General features: G+C 41.9%; 1 long non-coding RNA gene across 1 annotated transcript; it reads right to left on the minus strand.

Annotated features, from left to right (window-relative positions):
* Positions 1-4,201: 4,201 nt before the first annotated feature.
* Positions 4,202-5,516, minus strand: LOC136950040 (uncharacterized). The gene is made up of 2 exons (XR_010877468.1): positions 5,404-5,516; positions 4,202-4,686 (listed from the first exon to the last, which is right to left on the minus strand). It is a non-coding gene; the product is annotated as an uncharacterized lncRNA (long non-coding RNA).
* Positions 5,517-6,000: the final 484 nt, after the last annotated feature.

The following is a 6,000-nucleotide window of genomic DNA, read 5'->3' on the forward strand; positions in this document are numbered from 1 at the left end:
CTCTGTTCTCTGATTGGACCGGTAAAAGGTTTACCGGAGACATCTGACTAATATACCTAAAGCCCAGACGCAGTACAGAAGCAAAATGAAAATTGAGCGGAAGTACGTAGGAGGGCAGAGCCAGGCTAGAGGCAATAGCCACATGGAGTGCTTTATGACCCAAGCACCTTAACCCATCAAAATCACCAGGTGTCACGCCCTCCACCTCTTCCCCCTAGCGGCAGCTTGTTTCTGTGCGTCTCCCTGTAGAGTGTGTCGCTCATTGATCCACTTCACCCTGCTGTTGATGGATCAGGATGTCCTTCTTCGATCTTCGAACAAGGTTACGGTGGCTGATGTCAACCAGCAGGGAGGGGTCAGGGGGTGAAGACTCTCTGACTCACCCATCAAGCACGTCTGGAACTTGTTGGATCAAAGGGTGAGGACTAGGCCCATTCCCCCCAGAAATGTCCGGTAACTTGCAAATGCCTAGGTGGAGCAGTGTGCTAACATCTCACAGCGGGAACTGGTAAATCTGGTGCAGTCCTTGAGAAGAAGAATTGCAGTACTTAATGCAGCTGTTGGCCACACCAAATGCCAACTTTTTCTTTTGATTTTTACCCACCCTTTGTTCAGGGACACATTAGGCCATTTATGTTAGCCTGTCTGTGAAGTTTCAATGTATGTCTTTGTTGTTGAATATTTATATTTGTAAACCAATATTGACACATTTTTGCTTTGCTGGAAATAAAAGCAGTTGACTCACAACATATACGACGAGAACGCGACAATATGGCAAGCCGTTTTATCATTTAACCAATGAATTCTTGATATCAAAAATTCGAATTTTGGATATCAAGAATTCAATTTTGGATATCAAGAATTCCCATTTTGGATATCAAGAATTGCATTTTGGATATCAAGAATTCCCATTTTGGATATCAAGAATTGCATTTTGGATATCAACAATTCGAATTTTGGATATCAAGAATTGCATTTTGGATATCATCAATTCGAATTTTGGATATCAAGAATTGCATTTTGGATATCAACAATTCGAATTTTGGATATCAAGAATTGCATTTTGGATATCAACAATTCGAATTCTTGATATCCAGAATTGAATTCTGGATATCAACAATGTATGCTAATGACTTTCATGTGGGCGGGAGTAGGCAGGCTACGTAAATTCTGTTTGCAAAGGCGTAACATTTTCTACGCTAAGAGCGTTGCCCACTGCGGCCATTGTAGACTTTGCCATCCGTTGGCGTTCGGTTTAGTTCAACATTGATTTTGAAAATGGATGTAGTCGGATGTTTTGAGACCCCAAAAAACGTAATCATTGTCCTTTTTTTATTTTTATGAATGTATTGTATGTGTAACATCGTTATCTGGGTTCAGATTAAATTCCACTAAATTGGCAGAACTACGCCATCTACTGTTCAAATGTGTACCTGCTCCGAGTAGCAGGTACACACGAGTAACATACGCACGAAAATTTATGAGACTATACCACCCAATACTTTGAAGCACTACTGGCATACATTAAGCTTTAAATTATTTGTAATAAAACTACTAAACTTTCCTCTTGGAGCTATAGATGCTAAACCGTCCAACACAATCCAAAACCAGATCATTTTACATAAGTATGGCCTATGTTGTTCATGTGGGAGGGAAAAGGCAGGCATTGTGTTTTATTATTTCACAAATATGTTGAAATGATGCAGTTCATAACAAAAGATGCAGTCATTAATTCCTAGGACTGGCATTTCCAATGGGTGTTATTAAGTGCTTTGAGCGGCTAGTCAAATCATTCATCTGCTCCTCGCTGCCCCCCACCCTGGACCCTATGCAGTTTGTATACCGGTCCAACAGGTCTACAGACGATGCCATCGCTCTGACTATGCACACCGCTCTCTCCCACCTGGACAAAGGGAATACGTATGTGAGGATGCTGTTCATTGACTACAGCTCAGCATTCAACACCATCATCCCCTCCAGACTGGTCTCCAAGCTTGTGGACCTGGGACTGAGCACCTCCCTCTGCAAGTGGATCTTACACTTCCTGACGGGGAGGCCACAGGTGGTGAGAATCGGTGACCGCACCTCCTCCGTACTGATCACCAACACAGGCACCCCCCAGGGCTGTGTGCTCAGCCCTCTCCTGTTCTCCTTGTTCACTCACGACTGTGCAACGCACAGCTCCAACCTCCTTGTTAAGTTTGCTGACGAAACAACCATCGTGGGCCTCATCTCTGACAGTGACGAGTCAGCCTACAGAGAGGAGTTGACACCCTGACATCATGGTACCAGGACAATAACCTCTCTCTCAACATCAGCAAGACCAAGGAGATGATTGTGGACTATAGGAGGCGGCAGGAGGAGGAGCATGCACCCCTACTCATCAACGGATCTGAAGTGGAGAAGGTCAACTGCTTCAAGTTCCTCGGGGTGAACATCAGCAACGACCTCATCTGGTCTGTTCACACGGACAAGGTGGTCAATGCGGCCCATAAACGCCTCTTCTTCCTGAGGAGACTGAAGAAGTTTGGTATGGACTCAGTCATCCTCACTAACTTTTACAGATGCACTATAGAGAGCATTCTGACTGGTTGCATTACAGTGTGGTATGGGAGCTGCACAGACAGGGACCGCAAGGCCCTACGAAGTGCGGTCCGTTCTGCTGAGTTCATCATCGGCAGGAAGCTCCCAGCCCTACAGGACACCTACCACACACGTTGCCTCAGGAAAGCTGGCAGGATTCTAAGAGACTGTTCCCACCCATCCTTCAGTCTCTTTACCCCGTTGCCTTCTGGCAGGCGTTACCGCAGCATCCGGTCGCGCACACGCAGACTGGACAATAGTTTCTACCCAAGGGCCATCAGGCTTCTGAATGGACACTGATATGGACATTGATTCACTGCACACTAGTCACTTATACACTGTCACTTTCTGTACTGGTTGCACTATCAGTAACACTGCACTACTGTACCTCACTGTACTTCGCCACCAGGCTCCTGTATGGTCATTGACATAGTCACTGATCTGCAATTTTGCACTATTGTACTGTACTCCACCTAGGTTAGAATAGGTTATAGGGTTGTAATAGGTATTATGTGCATTTAGGGTTAGTATGGTGTATTATTTATTGTTATCTGTATATTTAGGAAGTTTTAGTATTAGGGTTAGTATAATCGATTATTTATTGCTATCTGCATATATAGAAAGTTTCACTTATTTAAGCTCAGCATAGATGTAAATTATGATCTGTGTACTTATATGTTATGTTATGCCAGGTGCTTGCGTTGTCTTGTCTTAAGAATTTCAGTGCCCAGTCTGACCTTGTGTTGTTCTGTGTACCTGACAAATAAAAGACTTGAACTTGAAGCATTCCAATTACAGTCCTAACTTGGACACACATTGCATCACTGTGTCTGTCTCACTGTACATGCATGTATGGGATTTCCCATGTACTTAAGTTATACACTAATCAATACAACTTTCACAAATCAATAGAACTAGTCATTGGATACTTAGTATGTTGTCATGTGAGTTTGTTATTGATAAGAGTAGATAGTGTGTAGTCAGGTTGAATAAATGTTCAGGGTCACGAGAAAGTACTGGGTGAACGTCCCTTGTGATGGCGGGGAGAGCTCCACCTATGATCTCTCTCTGCCCTGAGTGGTCATGGGCTGGGAGCTGGGAATCTTTCTCTGTGACTGTTGTAACACCATTAATACCTGACTATCAATATCCATGTTGAATTTATTTCACCCTATAAAACACGTTCCCCCGACCTTTGAAGCTGGGAAACATGATTGAGACCTAAGCCTGGTGTTGTGCCGTCATTTATTGTCAGAGGTCTGTTTTCTCTCCCAATCTGCAGATCAATAATACATCTAGTCACTTATAAGAATACAAAAATACAGAACTGAACTTAAGTCTCCGTTAATGAAGACGAACAAGACACTTTCTTCATCAAAGGTGAGTTCTCTGCTAGGGATCATGCTGGACAGCTTGGAGAAGGAGGCTGAGAGTAGCTGATGGCCATCATGGACAACCCATCTCATCCCCACAGTGATGATGCAATGGAGAACCCGCAGCAACAGAATAGACAGCCACAATAATTAGAGGCCACACTACAATTCATTAGCTAGTAAAATAAATGCAGATATGATCAATTTTATGAATACAATGAAATAAACACAATGGAGATGGTGTATTGCAAACAAACTTTATTAAAAGAAAGTGATTATAATTCGTACAATATAAATGTGACTGGATTTATTTAATAGCCTCACATAAAACATTACATTGATACCTGCCCCCTCTAATAACTACTTATCCCTAGCACATGAGATGTAAAGGTAAAAGTTTGTACACAATATGGGCACATTCCTCTGATCTAACGTTGCTGACATATCAAATATCAATCAAATAGTAGTCGGAGTATGAGGTGTTGTCTTCTGCTTTTGCTGGTGAGATCAGATTGGATTACCTTTAAAATCACATTCATATTTGTGCATGTTCAGAAGACCAGCAGCTTAATAAACATAGGTGAACGGTGTCCTTTCTTCAGACTGAATCCAGACGAGCTGTTCAACCAGGTAGACAAGGTCCACCATGTGGGCTGTGGACAGCGGCTTTGGACAAGGTCAGCTTGGTGTTGTCAGGCCAGGTAGTCATGATCCAAGGACTCTGGGCTACCTACAATTCAATAGGAAACCAGAGAAATAAGAGGGAACATTTTTTAGATCAGGGGTATTCAACTTCTATGCAGTCTTGAGTCTGCAGTCTTTCTGTTTTACCTCATCACCGTCACTCACCCTCCCAGCAGTGTCACAGATAAAATGTATGCCCTGATTGGAGCCTTCAAATGAATAAAAAAAACTAGCTTGTCCAGAGTTACATATTAAGGGACTTAGATTAAAAACAATACCATCATCAGAATTGTGACTGACCCTAGTTCCACATCCCACACATCAAGAAGACATGTCTGGGGAAATTAGGACGTTGTGTCACCATAGGCTACCAGAGTATGTCTCCTTAGACAGGCTCTGGCATTACTTTTCGCAAGCTACTAGTCTGTATAGTCCAGCAGTCTCCAAACCTGTTTCTGAAGAGCTACTTGCCTGTAGGTTTTTGATCCAACAACACTCATTTGACCTGATACGAGTTACCTGATCAACCAGATAATAATTAGAATCAGGCGTGCTAGTGTTGGACCTTAAACCCACTGGCAGGTAGCTCTTCAGAAACAGGATTGGAGACTCGTATAGTCTATTATATTCATATCTTTTCACGTTTCATGATGAGCTAGCCTAGCTAGCTAGAGTACAGTAGCATTAACGTGTGCTTGCTAGCTCGACTGTAGTGCTAGTTATCGAACAAAACAAAGTATAAAAGCCAAAACTAGTACAGTACCTCTTTTGTTGGGTGGTCCACGTAGGTTTCTTATGAGATTATGAGACTTTTTAATTACAAACACTTGCACAGACATCTTCCAACCCGTCTGCTACGGTACGAGCTGACTAAACCCAACAGAATCCCAACTCTTGCGTAGTTTACGCAACGTTTTTTTAAACTCCCCCCACTCCCCTACCCATTGGTTTACAGCTTTAATTACGCAAATGTATGCTAACTTGATATCCAGAATTGCATTTTGGATATCAAGAATTCGAATTTTGGATATCCAGATTTGCATTTTGGATATCAAGAATTCCAATTTTGGATATCAAGAATTGCATTTTGGATATCAACAATTAGAATTTGGGATATCAAGAATTGCATTTTGGATATCAAGAATTCGAATTTTGGATATCAAGAATTGCATTTTGGATATCAAGAATTCGAATTTTGGATATCAAGAATTCCATTTTGGATATCAACAATTCCAATTTTCGATATCAAAAATACAATTCTGGATATCAAGAATTCGAATTCTTGATATCCAAAATGCAATTCTGGATATCAAGTTAGCATACATTTGCATCAAATTTGCGTACTTAAAACTAAACCAAT

Source organism: Osmerus mordax, chromosome 1 (assembly GCF_038355195.1).
Source record: "Osmerus mordax isolate fOsmMor3 chromosome 1, fOsmMor3.pri, whole genome shotgun sequence".
NCBI classification, from domain to species: Eukaryota; Metazoa; Chordata; class Actinopteri; order Osmeriformes; family Osmeridae; genus Osmerus; species Osmerus mordax.